Below are 22,596 nucleotides of genomic sequence, written 5' to 3' on the forward strand. Positions count from 1 at the left end.
TGCGGGCCGGCCCTCACCTGCAAGTTTGCTGACCCTGAACGACCCTCATTTGCTGTGTACCGGAAGTGCTTGGCCTTCTTGGCGGCTGTTCCCCGGCATTGGTTTCCCTCCCCCCTCAGCCTCGGGGCGGTCCAGCTGTCCGTGTAAGGGCGGGGTCTAGGGGCTACGTTGGGATTGAATGCCCCGCAGCTTTTGGAAACCTACCTCAGATATTTCCTTAAGCATTGTTGGAAAGGCCGCACTATGGCTTTGGGCAGCGTTCACATCCTTAGCCCGCCATAAGCTGTGGGGCCTTGGGTGCGTTATATGACCTCTCTGAGATTCCCAGGTGACTTCTCTGCAAAATGGGATGGTAAAATCCGAGATGGTGCTAAATCGTAACGTTCATGCTGCATAGCAGGCCTTCAGCAGACCAGCTTGTGTCGTCTGGTAGCACCACTGGCTCTGGGTAGATCTGAGAAGCAGCTTTCTAAGGCGGCCCTCTTGGCTTGCATTCCCGCCCGGATTCAAAGGACTGACAATTCCTTCTCTCCCTCAACAGTGTCTTCCCTATCTAATCCTAACAAGCAAGTCTTAAGGAATTGCAGAGTTTCTGGTTGAAGGTTCTCCTGACGCCCTTGTTTAAGGACAGATTTACTCTCACTGAAGTACAGAAGAGAATCCGAAAAACGCGTCTCTACCTTAAGCAGGAGAGGGAGTGAGTGGGAGCTCCCCAGATGGCCTTTACCTTGGACATTTTTCTTTCTCCCTCATTTGGGATGCTAGTGATCTGGGCTCTGGCCCACAACACTTTCTGTAAGAAAGAACCCTGGATGTTATGACTAAGGAAGAGATCTCGTGTTTATTGTAAGTAGACTTCTGAGACAGGTCCTGCAGGCACCCTGATGCCTATGCATAGCACAACTGCGTTACTCAGAATTCTTTACTGTCATTTGAATTTAGTGTCGGGGAAGGCAAGGGTGTGTATATCCAGGAAATATAGAAAGACAAGCTGTTCTTTTTTTTTTTTTTTCGATACCCGGGCCTCTCACTGTTGTGGCCCCTTCCGTTGCGGAGCACAGTCTCCGGACGCGCAGGCTCAGTGGCCATGGCTCACGGGCCGAGCCGCTCCGTGGCATGTGGGATGTTCCTGGACCAGGGCACGAACCCGTGTCCCCTGCATCGGCAGGCGGACTCTCAACCACTGCGCCACCAGGGAAGCCCAAGCTGTATCTTCTTGCATCCTTCCATTGCCTTCTAACTCTCTGGTAGGGTGTGGTCTTCCCAAGAGAGCATCCTCCATGAAACTTATTAGAAAGGAAGAATCCCAGGCCTCAGATCTCCTGAAGCAGAGTCTGCATTTTAACAGGATCCCCAGGCATTGCTCTGCACACTAAAGTTTGCAAAGCCCCGGTCTAACTCCTGGGGTGGTCTGGTTTAAAGTGATGTGGTGGCGTCGAAAATTTAAGGAGAGACAAGGTCCACAGAGCCAGAATTTGCAGTGGTGGCAGGGCCACCTATTTCCTGCTTTGGGGCACTGCCAGCAGGTTGATTCAGCAGACAGGTGAGAAATTTGTCGCTGGGGCAGGCAGGATGCACACCACGGCTTTGGGATCCTTTGCTTAAAGGAAAGATGAGATCAGCCGTTATTACCACCCCTGCTGGTGAGTGAGATCCCGCCAAATTTAAGGGTCACAGGAAAAGTGTCCACAGAGCTCCATAATGTAATTCTTAACAATTTAAACTCTTTTTTTTTTTTAACTCTCTCCTCCTTTCTCCCTTCTACGCCATGTCATACCCACATGCAACTAATTAAAGGGTTCCGTTTCCTAAAGTAAGGAAGAATATCAGACTCATTCACGTTTGTCTTTATAATCTCAGTGCCATGCATGGCACTTGGCACATAGTGTGTGATTTATAAATATTTGTTGTGATTGTTGGATTTAAGTAAATTACTCTTGTGATGTGAGTATATAGTAATTTAATTGCCTTTTCAGAACATTTTTCAGTAAATCTTTTGCCTGGTTTCGCCTCTCTTTTCTCCTTAGTAATTTATAGTTTTTTTTCTTTTATAAATTTATTTATTTTTATTTATTTGTCTTTGGCTGCATTGGGTCTTCGTTGCAGCGCATGGGCTTCTCATTGCGGTGGCTTCTCTTGTGGAGCATGGGCTCTAGGCTTGCGGGCTTCAGTAGTTGTGGCTCGCGGGCTCGGTAGTTGTGGCTCGCGGGCTCGGTAGTTATGGCTCACGGGCTTAGTTGCCCCGCGGCAAGTGAGATCTTCCCGGACCAGGGCTCGAACCCGTGTCCCCTGCGTTGGCAGGTGGATTCTTAACCACTGCGCTACCAGGGAAACCCCGTAATTTAGTTTTGAACTGGTTTATTTTCTAGCCATTTATCGAACATTTAAATAGCCATTGTTTAACAAACACAGTGCTGGTTCAGGGCACACAAAGTTGACAGGAATTCAGTTCTTCCTCATCTAGAGCCTAGAGGGTAGGGAGACAGTCGATGTGTAATTGCAGAGGCGTGATCGTGTGCTCGTACAAAGCCACACATGGGTGCTGTGCATGTCTACACTGAGCTGGGGGGCAGCAAACCCTTAGCTCTGGGAGGTACCTACGAGAGGAGCTGGCACAGAAACAAAGTGCCCAAGGCTTTCCATATCCCCAGCTTCCTCCTGCAAGATTTGATCATGTATTCTCCTAAAGAGAGAAAGGTACGGGGTAAGGGAGGGATAAGGGATGCTTGCCACACCTCTGCCCCAAGGACTGAGCCTTATCGCAAAGTGTCTGAGTGTAATCTCGTGTTCCAGTCTACTGTCCATGCGGTGGCATTTATTTTCCAACCTTGGCATCTTAGCACAGCTGAACAGCTCTGTGGGGCACATGCCATCGTTCCCCGCGACACCCGTACCCTCCCTCCGTATACGAACTCCTCACCCCTGTCACCTGCTCCCAGAGCCCTGCAAGCTGAACTTGATGCACTTTAAAGGTTAGATACACAGCCTTTCATTTCAGAGGATTGTGGCCACACAGTTGGCACACACAGCAGCGCCCTTTGCCACAGGGGCCTCAAGGTGATAGCTCGGGTCACCACGCCCTCTGTGCCTTGTTGAAGCATTCCCTTGTTTTGAGACCACCGTAGAATTCTGAGCAAGGCAGTTCTGCAGTCGTGGAGTAGAGCGTCCCACGTGAAGCCACAGAGGAGGCTCCATCCCTTCCCTCAGCTTGTTGTTTTCTCTAAGGAGGCGTCGCGATGGCCACCGTGTGGAGGGGCAGCCCGGGAATAAAGGCCGTTTAGAGGGAGTCAGGGCTGAGAGAGGGAGAGAAGCTGGCCTAGTAGGTGTGATGGCATTTCTTGAGCCTGGGGATGCAACGGCGACCATCCCTGGCTCCCTCCCACACCACACCCACCCTTTGCTCTTTGTTTTCTTGAGTGAGTTAGAACCGAGTTTCTAAATCTTGCAAGCTAAACAGATCTCACTAATGTAAGGGCCTTTTCCATTGCGCCTGTTTTCTCTCTGTTAGAAATACGCTGGAAGAACCAACTACTTGATGTAAAACTGGGTGACTCTTTTCTTGCATAGAGCTGTGATGGTACTTTTGTGATTATGTTTATTTATTTATTTTTTCATTTTAATTTTTGGCTGCACTGTGCAGCATGACGAATCTTAGTTTCCAGACCAGGGATCAAACCTGTGCCCCCTGCTTTGGGAGCGTGGAGTTTTAACCACTGGACCGCCAGGGAAGTCCCTTGGGTGACTCTTTTCTAAATGGAAGAATACTTTTTTCAAAAAGTATATGAATTATATATGTAATATATTTTCTGTGATATATGTACATATATATGCAAATGTATGTGTGTGACCAGACTGGTGACATTTGAAAACAATTCAAAACTAGGCGTCCTTAAGAAGTGTAATTTACTTGGGATTGGAGACGTCTGAAAGTGTACACTATAGATCATCTTAACATGGCATAGAAACTAAATATCAAGCTATTTCTATTAGAAAAAACATTAAAAAAATGTAACCTTTATGTATAAGCTTTGTTTTAATTTAATATGTGAAAGGTTCCAAATATACACTGAACTGAGAGATCAAGGTAGAAAGATTTTCTGAGTGTTTTCTGTTATTGTATTAGAATTACTTAATTACAGTGCTTGCAGTTGATATTCTGCGTAAGTGTGAGATAGAGCAGAGAAGCTTTCAAAATTTTCATACTTAACAGGTATCTTTTATACAAAGGGGGTTTTAGATCTTTGGTAGCCAGGTGTTGGTGTTGTGAAGTGATGGTGGGAGTGGGATACCAAATGCCTGACAGAGGAGTCCTAAATATTTTTAAAAGCCCAATAAAAGAAAATGTGTATTCTCTCTGCCCTGTTTTCTTTGTTGCTAAACAGCTCTGCCCTTGACCTGGCCGCTTGTGGTCCACAGTTGGTACAGATGGTCGGGAATAGTCCTTCTCGTTACCCTTCAGATAATTATCTTCCAGTGGAGGGGATTATTGGGGAAATAATACCCGTGTCAAACAAGTGATAGCACTGAGTGATAAACAGAATGTGAGCTTTGGTGCCAAATGCTTCATCAGATTCACCAAAATACTACTCTATTTTAATTGGGAGTACAGGATCTCATCATTACTGATGCTGTCGTCAAAAGAAACAGCCTGATTGCCAAAACATCCAATTATCTAATCACCTCATTTCAAAGGGAGAAAATAAGAATTCTGGTGTATTTTGTTTCTGCATCTACTCCTATTTGCTGGAAGCTTATTATTAATAATTATTACACCTGTTGAGGGCCCATTCCATGCCAGTCCTTTGTACCCATTGTCTCATATAACTTTTACAACGGTGCTGACAGACCTTCCTCCCCTACAGTGGTTCAGAAGTGAGTTAATGAGCTAGTAAGTTCTTATGTGCCCAGGATTGTGCTCTTTGGCCCTTGGCGGGTCTCAGAAACTTGTTATTCCTTCAGTCCTTTCTTTGGTCAGAATTTGTAATTGGTCTTCACATTTAGGCATTTATAATTTTACTAAAAAGTGGTAAAAGTGTTTAATAAATGTGATGTATAAATTTATAACATTTAGGAAACTTGTTTGCATCTGGAAAAGAAAAAAGAAAAAAAGCAAGTGTAGCAATTAACTCAAGCTACCCTTTCTGCATTTATCAATTACAGCAGTAAGTCACTCTGATTACTCCTTTTCCTGGAAGCTGTGTCATAGAGAAGGTTATTGTAAAGAGAACATAATTTCCGTGAGGAACAGTGCTATAGAAGGGGGTCATGTCACTGACCAGGGTCCTAACTCCAGATAAATCATGTATCTAATCAATTGTATTCATGCCTTTGTTGACTCTTTAAATCTACTTTAGTGTCTAATATATGACAAGGGCTGGAGTAGGCATTAGAAAATTAAAAAAAAATCTTAGTGGATAAACTGTCCATTTTTAGTTCACTGTTTTTTCTTACTGGAATGTACTTTCACACTTTTCTGCTCTATTAAGTTCTACTTATTTTTCTGGGCCTAAAAAACTCTTTTGTCTCAGTATGTCCTTTTGGATTAAATTCAAACACCTTCTGTCAGTATTAACCACACCCTTCTCTTTGTTACCATGCTTGGGGCATTGCGGTAGTATTTTTCACCTTTCATTTTGGTTAGAAATGAGGTTGCCCCTCCACCTTGCGTGTTGAGAGTTGATTTGGAGCAGGGACCGTCTTGTACTTCTTGGATTTTATTTATTTATTTGTTTGTTTGTTTATGGCTGTGTTGGGTCTGCGTTGCTGCACACGGGCTTTCTCTAGTTGTGACAGGCGGGGGCTACTCTTCGTTGTGGTGCGCGGGCTTCTCGTTGCGGTGATTTCTCTTGTTGCGGAGCACGGGCTCTAGGCATGCGGGCTTCAGTAGTTGTGACACTTTGTCTCAGTAGTTGTGGCTCACGGGCTCTAGAGAGCAGGCTCAGTAGTTCTGGTGCACAGGCTTAGCTGCTCCGCAGCACGTGGGATCTTCCCACACCAGGGCTCGGACCCGTGTCCCCTGCATTGGCAGGTGGATTCTTAACCACTGCGCCACCAGGGAAGTCTCTACTTCTTGGTTTTTGCTGGCATCTAGAAGGTAGCTAAATGTTTATATGAGTTGAGAATCTTTAGTTTATGTTTCAGATATCTAACTGGCTTAAGCAAAAAGAATGCACTAGTTCAAATATCGGGAGGTTTAGGGACTTCCCTCGTGGTCCAGTGGGTAAGACTCCATGCTCCCAATGCAGGGGTACTGGGTTCGATCCATGGTCGGGGAACTAGATCCCACATGCATGCCGCAACTAAGAGTTCATATGTTGCACATACCGCAACTAAACATGCCGCAACGAAGGTCCCGAGTGCCGCAGCTAAGACCCAGCACAGCCAAAATGGATATATATCAAATATGGGGAGGTTTAGAGGTAGGACTAACTGTAGAGGTGGCTGGATCAAGCATGCAGTGGGTGCTGGAAGGCCACCATTGTGCCATTTCCTGTTTTTCTCATCTTAGTTTCATTCTGCAGTCCGGACATCCCCAGGAGGCTGCTGGCAGCCTCACAGACTCTCAGCATATCAGTGGAAAAGTTCTTTCACTACCCATCTCTCAAACTTAGAAAAAGACTCCTGCTGGTTCTATTTTTGTCGCATGTGTGTCCCTGGAAGAGTCAGCGTGAACAGCAAATGGTGATACAGTGATGTGAGCCCATGAACGGGCGAGCGGGTACTGCAGATGATGGGCAGAGAGAAGGGGAGCATTGCCAAGTCCAGATGGAGTCAGCTGGGCAAGGCTAAACCAACACATCCACTGCAGTACCTGATAAATATTTGTTGAGTTAAACAAGCAAAAATGCAGCTATAATCTCTATATAAGACAGGGAAATTTAGTCTTTTCGATATATAAAACTTCATGATACATATTCATCTGGCGAGTATTTCCCCAAACAAATAAGAACACGACTGTGATGTTTGGGGCGTTGAAAAGTTGGTTGCGATTTTAGGTATGTTTAGGTGAACAGTACATGCTGCTTGGCTTAAATGTTCACCATTGAATTAATCAGTAGTTTTGTTTGCCTTTTTTGAATTATATGAGCTATTTTGGATATTAGAGATGGTACAAGACTGTTGCTCACCAAATAGGTGTAAATGGATGCAAATGTTTCCCTGTGATAAATTTCCATGTCGGGAGCTGTGGTTCTTGGAGTGCTACCAAGGATCTTATCCTGCATGTAGGGTCAGAGAAGTAGATGCTAAATAAATGTTTGTTTTTAACAGCTGTGACAATAATGACAATGCCTTTCTACCAAAAGCATTTTGTACAGTGGGAAGTGATCTCAAAGGTCCTCCCATCATCCCTTACTTCTGAGCATTTGGAAGGAGAGTACGGTCACCATTTAGTGAGTGTCCACGAATGTATTTCATACTTGATTTTAAAACCATAAGAAATACACCACTAACATAAACTTTCAAAATCATTCTTTACAACATCTTCACAGAATAAGACAAAGGTGATGTTATAGCAAACTGTACACAGATACATTCCCTATTCACAGAGCTACAAAATGAATGGGTAAAATGGGTTAGAAGTCTGAAGTGGAGGTCAAAGTGAAATTTTGAAAGGACCCAGGCTGACATGGAAAAGACAGCTGTAATTTCAGAATCTTCTGTCAGGGCTTGAATTCTCAGAAAGCTAGTGGCAGAGCAGTGACTGTTAGAATGTGGTAGTATTTGGGAGCCGTACTTGTTGAAGCGTATGGACTGATTCAGTTTTTCCTGGGGAAAAAAAATCCCAAGTTCTGATGAACTGTGCTATTTCCCAGTAGGCAGATATATTTAAAATAATGAACACACAGAATTCATTCTCTGTGAATAAAAGAGATGGCAAGTTCAAAGTCATTTCAACAGCATTCCTTGCTTGGGGAAGTCTACCTCCAGCCTAACATTAGTTTTGTATTTCTGCATCCCCACATGGAAGCCAGAGAGCCCTATTTAAGCTGTCATTTTAAGCGCCAAACTTGCTTTCCCATATTTTATTCACTCTCTCCCCTTGAGGGAGCACGACTGCACTCTTAGCGTGCTTTTGAAGGGCCATTGTCAGAAAGTAAACTTTTCCTAACAGAGTCCTTGGAGTAGCTGCATGGCCACATTGCACTTAAAAAACGGCTGTAAAGTAAAATTGTAAGGTCAGGGCTCTCCAAAAGGTCTTTGTAATTCTGAAATTTAATTTTCCTGTTTTTTCATGCATGTATATTCCAAATTTTATTTTATTTTATTTTTATTTATTTATTTATTTATTTTGCGTTATGCGGGCCTCTCACTGTTGTGGCCTCTCCTGTTGCGGAGCACAGGCTCTGGACGCGCAGGCTCAGCCGCCATGGCTCACGGGCCCAGCCGCTCCGCGGCATGGGGGATCTTCCCGGACTGGGGCACGAACCCGCGTCCCCTGCATCGGCAGGCGGACTCTCAACCACTGCGCCACCAGGGAAGCCTCAAATTTTATTTTTAATTTACTTTTTTCATATACTCCAAATTTTAGAAAATCAGCTCATCACCAACATGACCCCATTTTCACAGTTGTATTATGGAAAAAAAATGTGGATTCTGTAGGGTACAGCAGCATTCACAAGGTAATATTTAAAATATAAGTTAGCTTCATTTCAGCATTCTGTGAACACAGACGAGTGTAAAGATTATTTTCCTTCAGTTAGCAAAGAAACTAAAATAACATTTTTGCTTAATATTGAGTGAGAAGGATCTCATAACCACGTAGACTTCATTTCAGTGACCCCACTTGTATGGGCCACCCACCTGACATGTATTTTCTTCAAATTTGGCATGTAATTGTTAAAATCAGAGGCATTTCTATTAGTTACACATTTTTCTTGACATTTGACTTTTTTTTTTTTTTCCTGTACTTTCTATGATAGAGTGGCAAGTGACTGTGATACTTTCTGCAGCGCAAAGACTCTCTGGGCGTGCTTTTTATTTGGTTTCTATTTCTGTGCTCAAAGGCGTGGAGCAACGCCAAATTTGCATTCGCTGCTGCTTGTTGAACGTGCACTTGCGTGGTCTTTGGTGTTTGTCTCCTCCAGAGGCCTTGCCTGTGCCAGTGCACATTCAACGTCCCTAAGAACCCTGTGGGGCGACCAACAGTGGTGCTCACATGGCGACAATGGCTGAATGAGGCACAAAGCAACAAAGTAACTTTCTCGAGATCGCACGCTTGATCGTTGGCTCAGCCAGGATTCATTCCTTGACTGCTTTGCTCTGCTGTCCCCCCAGTGCCAGATGTTCAAAAGCAGATGTCCACTCACGGGGCGTTCAGGACGATAGTTGTCATAAAGACATTGATAAGTGAAGGCAGCAGTGATCCTGTCCAGCTGCACCGTCACCCCAGGAACTTTAGAGGCTCGTCCTGCAGCAAACCGTTAAACATGGAAGTTCTCGCGTCTTAGGCTTGGGGGTCTCTTCCCTTCTTTGTTTGTTCACACGAGGCAGCACTGTTCATGCCCAAAGCTTTGGTGCAGCCTCTTTGCCTAGGGCCTCCACGTCAGGTGCTGTGATGGCACGAGGATTATTGATTTGGATTGGCCACCTGTGGATGAAGGGGACTCAGGTTACGACTTAGGGCAAGCCCCTGCCTAAGCAAAGGGGGAAAACCCATCCCACCCCCTGGCACAGCTGAGTGAGGGAAGGAGGGGTGTTGAGGTAGAAAATCAGTGTGCTAATCCCCCACTTCTCATGTTTGTATGTTGGGGTGGGGTTTGTAGACAAAGATCGCCCTGCCTGTTTCTGCAGACATAACCTTGGGAACTGTGGTACACCAGTACAGTGTCTTCATTCTGCTCCTTTTGATGCGTGTAGGATGGAGCCTGGACATCAGTATTATCATTAGGAAGACACAGCTCTAAGGTGTAGCCAGGGCTGAGGACCACTGTTCTTGAGTCAAGAAGTTCTCAATTTGGCCACCATGACACCAGAGCCATGTTGCAGGTTTGGGCGATGGAGGTGCCCACATAGAAAGCCAGTGCTAAAATAAGCCTCAGCCTGGTCATCAGGGGGTCTAGAAGATTCTGCACAGCCAGTTGACCAGTCCACGTTGGTCATTCTCCACCTGACCAATGTGCACGGACTGCAAGGAAAACAACTAGAGTTACTCTTTCACTTTTCTTCTATGTCATCACTTCCAGGTTAAGAGATTGGCCAATACAGGGAAGTGATCTCAGGAAGAAAGGGAGTAATACGGTTCTCTCTTGGTTGTTTGTGTTTCTTAGTACCCTTGTGCCTTCTTTCTGCATTTGTAGGAAGTTCTGGTGGGGATGAATAACGTGTCCTCTTGAGGCTGGCAGCACCCCTGCCGGCTCAGTTCCGGGTGTGGCGTGCTTACCTCGTGCTGGCTGTGAGACTGGGTGTCTCCCACACATTGCGGGTCCACTGGAATTCTGCGCATGTTCATGGGCACCGCAGGCCCTATGCAAGAGAGCAGTGGCAAGGGAAAGCAGAAATGCACATCGCATGCATCCTCTCTGCTCATTCGTGTGTACGCTTTACTGTCCCATCGGACTTCACTTGTAAAATGCAAGCTCAGAGGTAAAATTATTAAGAATTTCAAGATGGTGACAGCAGAGCAGTAAACCAGGTGTGAGAGCCTTCTGAGCATGGGGCCCATCTAGCTAGCCCTGCTCGGAAATACTCTCCCGTATACCCAGATACTATCTTGGAGGAAAAGGGGAGAAAAGAAATTTTCTGCTACACCTGAAATGAGTCTGTCTTGATTATTGGGTTCTACTTATAAAATAATGAGCTTTTTAAAAGAATTCTCTGTTTTTGAGATTTGTTGCCTTAGTTAAGACTCCCTTGATTGCTGAGAGAAAAAAACAAAAATCATCATATGTGGACAAAGAAAATTATTGTTAGAATACAGAAGCCAAGGAGCGATGGAAGTGTAGAGGGGATGGGCACTAAAAAGGGGAAAGCTTGCAGAAACCATGCATCTGCTTTGGATTGCCAGGGTCTTTTTTTTTTTTTAACATTTTAATTAAAATTAATTTTTATTGGAGTTTGGTTGATTTACAATGTTGTGTTAGTTTCAGGTGTACAGCAAAGTGAATCAGTTATACATATACATATATCCACTCTTTTTTAGATTCTTTTCCCATATAGGTCATTACAGAGTATTGAGTAGAGTTCCATGCACTATACAGTAGGTTCTTATTAGTTATCTATTTTATATAAAATAGTGTGTATGTGTCAATCCCAATCTTCCAATTTATCCCTCCCCCCCACCCTTCCCCGCTGGTAACCATAAGTTTGTTTTCTACTTCTGTGACTCAAGTTCTGTTTTGTAAATAGGTTCATTTGTACCGTTTCTTTAGATTCCACATATAAGCGATATCATATGATATTTGTCTTTCTCTGTCTGACTTACTTCACTCAGTATGACAGTCTCCAGGTCCATCCGTGTTGCTGCAAATGTGGATTTCCAGGGTCTTGTGGATTCGAATGCAGCATCTCTTTTATTTCCCTTCCTCTCAGGAGATCTGCTCTCTCTGCTTCTCAAGGTGCACGTGACCAAACGTGGGAGCCCCTCAGTTCAGCCAAACGGCACAAAGAATAGCCTCCCTTTCCCTCTAGGCTGCGTGTCTGGTAGAGAGAATATATGATTGGCCAAATGTGTATCAGGATCCATCCCTGGTCCAAGCAATGAGGAATGGCGAGGGATGGGTGCCAAGGCCTGGAGGCTCGTGGGCTGGACAGATACTCCTGACACTTTCTGCTGCACCTTTGCACTGGATTAAATGTCCTGTGCATGAAGAATAATCATAATTAATAGTAATCAGGTAATAGTTACAGAGCCCATACTGTGTGCCAGAGCCTTTGCTAATTGTGTTATGTTCCTCATCTCCATCTCCACAATAAGTGCTCTGAAGCAGGTAGAGAAAGTGGACTCACACACGCTAAAGCACTTTTCCCCGATTACCTGGCCAAATAGAAGGGAGCAAAGGAAAGAGACCCAGGTTCATCAGAGGGCAAAGCTGTACACTTAACTGTTTTACTGGGAGGTAGTAAACGGGGATTGTTTTAGTGCACACTGTTGAGAGACTAGTATCACTATCTTATAGTTTCCCTTCCCCCCGGTTATTCATTGGCTGCTCTCAAAGTGTTGAGACAACTTCTGATCCTTGATTTTGTCCAAGGAACTCGATTAAAGGGATAGTAGCAATTAAGCACAGCAGATTCTCAGAAATGTTTGCCTTTAGTTTCTGATTGACTTTCAGAAGAGTGGGCCTGCATCCTGCAAGATGACGTGCAAAATCCCACAAACGTAATGCCAGATGGAACTGACCCATATGTGAAAATAGGTTTACTCACATAGTCCGAGTTTATTGTTTTCTCTGTCTACAGGCTGCCCCCTGCTGGCTGATGCGAGTGAGACACTGCAGATCCCAGAAGGATGTAAATGGCATATAGAAGCCCCAATTCCCAGGGTTGGGAGTGCCAGGGAGGTCTCACTTTAACATGGCCCTAGTACAGTTAGAAACCAGTGGTCTCTCCCCTGCCTGTGCTTTATCATTCCCCACATCACCTCCAGAGAGAAGGCAGTCAGCTTTCAGACCCAGTTATCATCATCCACTTGAGTCTACCCATGCATCAAAGGGCACACATGCTCTGTGTGCCTTCCTTGAGACATGACTGAAATCCCGATATAAAATCAAATATGTAAACATTCAAAAGAAGAAGATGCAAGAGGGCAGAGTTATGGGGACATATGTACATGTATAACTGATTCACTTTGTTCTAAAGCAGAAACTAACACACCATTGTAGAGCAATTATTCCCCAATAAAGATGTTAAAAAAAAAAAGAAAGCTGAGATTAATATGGTCATTTCTGTCCCTCTCATCTCTTACCTCCTTCACCTTTATAGAGTACTGATTGATTTAAAGGTATATGAATTAGGTTCTGTACTGAATAAAAGTCAAATGGCTATAGAGTATATTACTTGTTTAGACTGTTTCTATGTTTATTTGTATCTAAAATGTTCATTGAGGTTCTAAATAGCCGTTACTTAGAGTCTACTTTATGAACTCATTTTTTTTAGTGAGGAAAACTAAATTTTAAAAATAAGTATAATTTCCAGGGGCTTCCCTGGTGGCGCAGCGGTTGAGAGTCCGCCTGCCGATGCAGGGGACACGGGTTCGGGCCCCGGTCCGGGAAGATCCCACATGCCGTGGAGCGGCTGGGCCCGTGAGCCATGGCCGCTGAGCCTGAGCGTCCGGAGCCTGTGCTCCACAACAGTGAGAGGCCCGCGTACTGCAAAAAGTTTTCAGACAGAATGGTAAATGGAGAAATGAAAAGGATAGAGATGATATGTGTGAATACACACATGAAAAACTCTGTAGCTCTTCCTACTGAGAGAAAGAGACTGGGAGCAGCAATAACCTAACAGTAATGAGGGCACCTAGCACCCAGGTCTGATTCTACCCAGATTCCTTAAAAAGAAAAAAAAAAAAAAAAAAAAAGTATAATTTCTATATTAACTAGTATAATTTCCTATTAATGAGCTCTCATAAATAGAGCTATTGCTAATGTAACTTGTAGGTCATGAAAATAGGCTTTTGAACTATGTTTGTATATGGATATACATACGCACACTCAAGGCGGAATCATTATTTCACAAAAGAAGTGAGTTATTTCTACTCCTGTTAAGAGTTTAGTTTTTTAAGAAATAAAATATTTGTCTTATTTCTAAAGAAACATATTCTTTATAGAAAATTCAGAGAATACAAATACAAATTTAGAGAAACAAAATAATGACTACCCATGTAAAATTAATAAGTATGATGTATATTCCCAACACACATAGGTAAATATAATGTATAATTTACTTTCTAGAGATTTCTGTCTCAAACTTAGTATGAAACATTATACAAAAAGCCATCAATATGAGATCATCTAACCCAGTAACTGCCAATAACTTAATTGATGATACAGTCAGTGACCTAATATTAAATGTATGTAAGACTCCTGTTTGCATATCTTGCTTCCAGACATCTTATCAATAACCTAGACTTGTGAAATCATTTTAACACATAATAGTGTCCCTTTGTGAATGATATAAAGAGAAGAAAGATTATATTAGATATCAATGTTTGATTATTTTCTAGGCTTTTTCACCACCTAAATGATGTCTTCCCAGCAGCTTTAACAATGCTGTCTGAACTTGTGTCTTACTAAATTTATAAATTACGACAGGCCGTGGTTGTCAGTGCTAGAAGTATTAAATGCACGAAGAGCAAGGCTGTCTATAAAGTAATATGATAAATTTTTTAACACACCCATCAGAGCTCATACTTTGAAGTGTTTTATTCCACACAGTCTTGTTAAGAGGTTATTAACTGTCTCCTTAATCTATGAATGTATTTTTTCAGCGGTATTCACCTGTGAGTGCTCCGTGTGTTGGCATTTTCACAGGCCCGTGGATATAATAATGAATGAGGCAGGTAGGCTACAGTCTAATGAGGGAGAAAAGATGACACCAGCCATCGCAAGACAGGAGTGTAAGCATTAAATGACGGTGGCACCAGTGATGTGGAATCCTGCCTAACCCAGTCCCCGGGGTCAGGTCACATGTTAAAGCAGCATGACTCCTGAGCTGTATCCTGCCAATGGAATTTCAGAGTATGGGTAGAGTTTACAAGTGCATTCATCAGAGAGTCAATAATTATGTAATATCTGTGCGTGGTGACAGATGGCAGCCGGACTCATGGCGATCATTTTGCAATGTATAGAAGTATCGCTGCGCTGTGTGACAGGAGCTAGCGCAGTGTTGAAGGTCAGTTATACTTCAAGAACCAACAGGCGCATAGAAAGAGTTCAGACCTGCCAGAATTCGGCTTCTCCAGCTGGCTCTCCTGTGGACTTGATGGCTTATTGCAACTGCGTTACAGCTAGTTATACTAATCAGTGTTTTAATTTGTTCTTTGTTTCCAAATTGTTTGTGCTTTATGTCTCCCTGCTACACTACGGCTTTGTCAGTGTTACTAGCTGCATTCCTTATATCCTGTCTATTTTATAAGATTGTTGTCTCTTAAACAGTACCCAGTGTATAACCAGGTCTCCAACAAAATTGATGATGACTAAACATCTTGAGGAAATAGATCACATTTATGACTCTTATAAAATAACTGTAGTAATGTGGTTCTAGGTATGGGAAGAAGCAATAAGGGAGAACATTTCCTGGATCATAACAGAGGATCCAGAGAATCTTTAATTATCAACAGGGCCTAATCCGGAAATTAGCACCTGGAGTGGCATATCAACAAGAGTTTTCTCCTGATCTGGGATGAGCCTCCCAGCACCATGGGACTAAATTTGGTCATGCGTGTCTCCCAAGTATTGGTCGAATTCCTGACCAAGAGGATGATTTGAGAAATCGGATATTTCCTGCCATATTAGTAAACAAAGGATGTCACAGTCATCAGTGATTGCAGCCAGGTGAGAGGGTGAGCCCTGAGGGAACTCAGGAAGGAAAGAATACCTGCCATCTAGCAGCCATCAGACTGCAGCCACTCCCCGCGGTGAGCCCTGAGGAAACTTAGGATATGAAAACACAGGATACTGGCCCCAGATAGCTGAGGTGCGTATCAAAGGAAGGATTTCAGTGAGCCCAGACTCTTGCATCTTCCCATACGTAGAAAAGCCCTAAATTCTTTAGCTTGAGATATCTGGTTTTCGTTAATTAACAATAATCTTATGACATTCAGACTACCTGCCCTTTGTTGCAAAACTGCCTGGCTCCCCCCTTGCCTCTTCGTTTCTCAGAGCTATCTGAAATAGTGTCTCCTGGGATGCAGTCCTCATTTCACCCCAAATAAAACTTAACTTGCCAAAAAAAAAAAATCAGATTTGTGATTATGAGGTGGGGGGTGGCAAGAGGGGGAATGATATGAAGGCAGTGGAAAGGTACAAACTTGCAGTTGTAAGATAAGTAATAGGCATGTAATGTACAACATAATGAAGATAACCCTGCTGCACATTTTAAGAGAATAGATCCTGAGTTCTCATCACAAGGAAAAACTGCATATTTTTTTTGTTTCTTTAATGTATCTAATATATGAGATGATGCATCTTCACTACACATATTGTCATCATTTCATGATGTGTGTAAGACCATTATGTTCTACATCTTAAAACTTACACAGTGCTGTATGTCAATTCTATCTCAGTAAAACTGGAAAAAACTACATGATCAGGACTGCATCATAGTCACAGAAAAGGCAGGCAGCTCTTTTTTTTTGGAATCGTCTTCAGAAGTTTAGGGTATTTTACTGACTATCCCGTAGAGGGGCAAATTATAAATATTTGATATAAGTTGGATTCTTTTTCTGTGAATACTGCTAGTTCAGTAGAGTCATACTTACCTTTTGAAAGCTCTGGGATTTAGCTGAGGGAACGGCATACAGTAGGTACTTAATGACTATTTACTGATAATTGACTGTGCAAGAGGTCTGACAAAATGATTGATGCACAACTGGAAAATTCTAGTTCTGGCCTAGAACCAGACAGGTCTGAGTGCTGAGCTGGCTTTTCTTGTGGAGCTTGCTGATTCATTTTATCACTTGCAGGAGCTCTTCCGCGAGGTGAGAGACTCATTTGAACAAGAGAGGCGGCTGCCAAAGCACACTGAACGTGCCTCGGATATTCAGGGTGAGTACTTTCACAAAGACCATACTCATTTGGATTTTAAAATTCAGATGCATTTGTTGAAGTCAAATCAGTTTGATTTAAAATTACTTAGTTTGCATGTGCATTTACATACAGACACACAGACTGAAAGTTTAATTGATGTGGATTAAGGTAAGTTGGCGTTTCTTTTCCTGGTTCATGCATACTGTTTGGTTCAAATCCAGGGTGTACCACATGCAGCTGTGTGACCTTGGGGAGGTTACTTAACCTCTCTGTTTTTCAGTTCCTTAATTCATACATCACGGGTAATGATTACACCTAAATTATAGAATGTGTATGAGGCTAAATGAGTTAATATATGTGAAGAGCCTAGAATTTTGTTTGTTACATAGTAAGAACTTTTTAAACTATTGCATAATTATTATCTTCAACCGTAACAATATTAACATTAAAAATATGTAATTTACCAGATCAAATAGCCTATGAAGTATTTGTCAATATGTACAAGAAGATAATGATTATACTTAAAATGTAAAATGTTTCTGAAGCCAAATGGATTAATACATGCAAAGAGTATAGAATACATTTTGTCACATGGTAACTATTTTATTGTTATTATCCTTAACCATAATAATATTAAGAACATTTAGATTACTAGGTCCAACTAGTATTTTAAAATAGTTTACCATTTAGCTTTTGCTTGTTTTTAATGTTTTCATTATGTTGAAAAATATGAATTACCAAAATGAGAATGAAATTATATGGTTAAAATGGAAACACAGTAATTTAGAGTACCTTTCCTCTGTAGGTGAAAAATATATCCTCAAGAAATCCAATTCCTTGAAACTGAATGCATTTTAAAATTCGAATTCATTTTTCTTGCAATTTATAGATCTGGCATTATTAAAATATTCATATCTTTGAGCTCATGTGGCATAACAAATTTAATTTGCAAAACAAAGATGACATGAATAGAACATGATCCATAATCACTTTTTTTAAGCCTCATGTTGTAGGCATTTCATTAGAGAGACAGGTCAGACATATTTTATAACTCCATGGAGCTTTCCAAATAACCTCTTAGAAAGTCATGAAATAATACAATTTTGGAACAAAACATTTTGTATTGTTTTCATTGTTTCTCAGTTGTATAGGGTACCACCCCACCGTCCTTGACAGGGTTGTTTGACATGTATGGGGGTGCTTTGTGTTATTTTTCACCAGAAAGTCTTTATACCACAGTGTAATCGGATACTGTGAAAGGGGGGATGGAGGACGAAGAAACACAGGTTGCATTCCTGGTCCAGCGGCAGCTCCAGTGCAAGGATGGCCCTCGAGTAGCAAGGCACTGGGCAGAAATGGCCAGACCCTCGTACTGATGACCATACTCCACCAATGGGGAAAAGCTGGGGGCTTCTCCCCAAAGTGTGGGGCTTCCATTTAAACACGGGAGCAGACCTCAGGGGGCTGCCACTGGAGGCTGCCAGCTACATGTGCTCCTTGCAGCTGATAAATATTGGGTTGGCCAAAAAGTTTGTTAGGTGTCTTCTGTTAAGATGTTACAGAAGAACCCAAACGAACTTTTTGGCCAACCCAATAGGTTCTTCCTCGAAGGCACATTCGCGTAGCGCATCTGCAAGGCTGCTCTCACCCCGGTTTCTAAATCCAGCTGAGCATCTGTCTAGAGTCTGACGGTTTGCTCTGTATACCAAAGACTTCCAGAGTTCAACATTGTTACATGGCTGGGGGTGTCTGATTTCACAGAGTGTCTCATTTGAAGAATATTCATGTTTCCTTTTGGTTTGGGGGCAGAGTATGTGGAAGAGGGTAAAGATTAGCTCAAAGGGTTTTCCTGTGATTAAGGTTGTCTCTTTGCAGGGCCATTGACTCTGCCTATAGCAGGGATGATTATTATTAGTTCTAGCAGTAGTAGTAGTAATAGTAATAGTTATAGCAGTAAAAGGAGGGTGAAGAGGACGAGGAGTAACAGTAACAGCAACAAAAGCAATGATACAGTTGTTACTATTTCTTTGACACGGGCTAAGGTCTGCCGTGTAGCTCTGAGGCAGTACTTCCCGCAGCGCTGCAGAGCAAGAGCATTGGCATTATTTTAATTTTAGACGAGATATTTGCAGAGGTTAAGTAACTTGCCCCAGCTTATCAAGCTAATAAATGATAGAAGTGGAATTCAGACCTGTGTGCCAGGAATCCCAGGCACCTGCTCCTGTCTGCTGCCGTTGCTAATCAAGATGTGGGCATGGTTATTCCCTATGCTTCTTGTATAAGACGCCTGGTACCTGTGTATTTGATCTTTGAAACCTCAATTTCCTCACCTGTAGAAAGTCAATAATAACCAACCTGACTTTCTCATGGAGTTAATGTGAGGAAAAAAAAAAAAGATGATGTTGAGAAAGTGGTTTGTAAAGTATAAACTCTTCATAAATACGTGTTGGTTATTATCGTACTGGTATGAAATATTCTGTGTTCTAGAAAGGAGACTAAAAGTTTGACCACAGCAAGGGTGGGAACTTCATTCTCAGGAATTATACTCCCAGAATTTGAGATCTGGGAAAGCTTTGGAGAGTGTCAAGTTCAGTGGTTCTCAGCCCAGCTGCTTGTTTGTATCACTTGGGGGAGCTTTTAAAAATTGTCGATGCCCAAGATTCACTCCATTTTTAGAAATCCTGTTTAATTGGTCTGCAGTAGGGCTTAGACATCTCAGTATATGTATATGCATATGCATATGTATTTGTGCATGTAAACATGTGTATGCATATGTAGGTATAGGTGTATGCTTGTGTATGTCTGTTTTCTCCAAAGATGATTCTAATGTGTAGTCAGGGGCAAAAATGACTGAATGGAACTAACAAGCTTGTTTCTGACAACTGGAGTAACTTTTTGTTTACCCAGGACAGTTGCAGCTGACACCTGTTGCCCACTGACCCAGCTGATAAGCCCACCCCCTTTCCCTCTCATGTGTCCTGGTTTGGATGATAAATTATACCATCTCCTGCTGATAAGGAACTGAGGCTTTGGGAGGCTGTTTTCCTTCTAAAGGGAATTGAGTATAGTGCCCACCTTGGGCTTTCAGGGTTTGCTTTGGAGTCGTGTTGGACACCATGTAAGTAAGCAGGATGCTTTTTGACATTCTTAAGCTGAGAGAATTTCTTAGTTTTGCTATGATAATAAGAACTCTTTAAAATAGAACTATGCTGTGTTTCCACGTGACCCACCTAAGTTTTGCAATACCGAGGTCTCATCATCTCATCTGATTCATTTATGCAGGGAACATGTCATCACTGTTTCGGTTCCTGAAAGCACCTTCTCGTGAATGCTAGCAATTGTTATTTAGGAAATTAAATTTAGAAAACAGAGAGACTTCCAGGGTGGCACAGTGGTTAAGAATCCGCCTTCCAATGCAGGGGACATGGGTTCGAGCCCTGGTCTGGGAAGATCCCACATGCCGCGGAGCAACTAAGCCTGTGTGCCACAACTACTGAGCCTGTGCTCTAGAGCCCGCGAGCCACAACTACTGAGCCCACACGCCACAACTACTGAAGCCCGCGCACCTAGAGCCCGTGCTCCGCAACAAGAGAAGCCACCGCAGTGAAAGCGTGTGCGCCGCAACGAAGAGTAGTCCCTGCTCGCCACAACTAGAGAAAGCCCGCGCACAGCAATGAAGACCCAACACAGCCAAAAATAAATAAATAAATTTATTAAAAAATAAAGAAAACAGATCAACAGCCTTATCAGCTGCCTTGGTACTAGTTCTCTTTAACACCATGCAGGGCAACATGGACCCTGCTGGATATGACATGCCTGATGACGACATTTATGAGTCCAAAAGGAAATTTGACATTGACCAAGAGATCTGACCTGTAGTTGCTCTGACAGGCCTTGGTGCTGTCTTCTTGGTTGAGACTTTCTCAGCCAATGTGAAATCTAATTTTGGCATTAAGGTCCGCATAACCTAGGATATACATGCCCCAGAATAACTAAGGTACTTCTCAGCCAGTAGTCTGGCTTTACTGGAAGTCTGTGTTCAGTACACACATGAATCCGTGGATGTGGGTATGTTTCTGTGATAATAGTAAGCGCGTCTCCCCATCGTTGGAGTTATTATTCTGGGATGACTCAGTCAGAAGTGCAGCTCTCGGAAAGTGGAATATTTCCATTGACATCCATCAGAGTGGAACCAAGGACGGTAGGTGTTCCTATTACCCAGCATTGATGGCTTTACCTCCTTGAGGAAGCCAGGGATTGAACGGTACCCTGAAGATGCAATGCGTCGTCCAGGAGACTGGAGTATTCAGTTTTGTTTGTCGTATATTGTAGGTGAAAGTCAGAGACTGATTTTGATGTATTAGAGATTCCTTCATTTACAAGTCTCAGAAAAACTCTTTGCAAAATATACTGATACTTTCCTTGATTTCAAAATTGCAGTGGTCTCACGCCTGATGTTGGAAATGCGTTTGGCTGTCCCAAATGACTCCTTGGCAAACAGTGGGCCCCTGTTACTCAAAAAAGAAAAGTATAACTCCTATTGTGAGGATTTAGAGTCCAAGAAGTTCATACTGTTATTATTACCTAGTTTGAAAAAGAAAGGTTAGCAAATTTCCCCAGACATTGTCTGAGGGAGGGGGTCAATTAAAAGAGACATTTAGTACCTTCCAGTTCTCTTTGCAGATTCTCCCAAGACATGCTGGCTGTCCCTACTCTGTATTCTTAGTGCACCACACACATTCCTTTATCATGATTCATAGCACATTGTACTGGAATTACTTGTTTGCAAGTCTTTCTCTCATGCTAGACTGGAGAGCAGAAACCATGCTGTACTTGTCTTTGCATCCCCAGCACTTAGCAAAGAAATGAACACATATTGGACATACAAAGAACCTTGAGTGAATTAATAACTGACCACAGAACAAAAAGGAGCTTGAGTATCAATCAAGAATTGTATCCTTGTGTAACCGAAAGTGGGGTCCGGCTGCTCACCACTGAAAAGCTAATAAAGAGGCAAGGTTGATGGAAAGGAAAGTTTGCTTTATTTTGGATGCTGGCAGCTGGGAAGGAGGGTGGACTTCTGTCCAAAAGCTGACTCCGCGCCCCCCCGCCCCCCGACAATCAGTGGGCAAGAGCTCTTATAGGCGGAGGGAGGGGACTGCATGTAGAAACAGCACAGTCAGCTCTGACCGTCATCTTGAAATTGGTCATCAGTGGTTTGACCAGCTTCATCTTGATTGTTTTAAGTACAGTTAATCTCCAGTTCCAGGGTCGGTTTGTTTCCATTTCTTTGAGGCCAGTTTTCGGAATTGTGGCAGCTTGTGTCATGGCTACGGTCTGGTCATCATGCAGTTCACTTCTTCCACCTGCTGGGGCTTTCCGTATCTGTAAGACAGCTCACAGGATGCGGCTCAGAATATGATCTATAGCTCCTGAGGAGGGACTTAAAGGTCCTTGACTTTGCCTAATGAGTAAACTATTGTTACTTGGTCTCCTTTGACTGTTTTCCTTTGCTTCTGCATTTTCTTACTTCTCTGATTAAACTTATTCTTTGGCTAAAGTGTTTCCACAGACAAAAGGCAGGGGGAGGACATGGTGGGGAAGGGACCACAGGGTCCTGCTCCGTTTCACTTGGAGAGGACACATAGTAAGCTGCGATATTCATGCTGAAATGAAAATACAGAATGAAACATCATGGAAACCAGACATTTCCTCTGAATAAGGAGCTTAAACTCATTCAGTATTTGGAGAGGATCAACTCCCTACTATACCTGCTTGGAAGAAAGAGGGAGGTAGGGAGAGCTTATCAAAATCTGGTTTTGCTCGAATTAATCAGTATGTTTTGACGCCTCTCTACTACAGATGCTGAAACAGTCACGCTTATCAGAGTCCGTTCTGAGTTAATCCAATC

Source organism: Lipotes vexillifer, unplaced genomic scaffold (assembly GCF_000442215.2).
Source record: "Lipotes vexillifer unplaced genomic scaffold, Lipotes_vexillifer_v1.1 scaffold14, whole genome shotgun sequence".
In the NCBI taxonomy this organism is placed as follows: domain Eukaryota; kingdom Metazoa; phylum Chordata; class Mammalia; order Artiodactyla; family Lipotidae; genus Lipotes; species Lipotes vexillifer.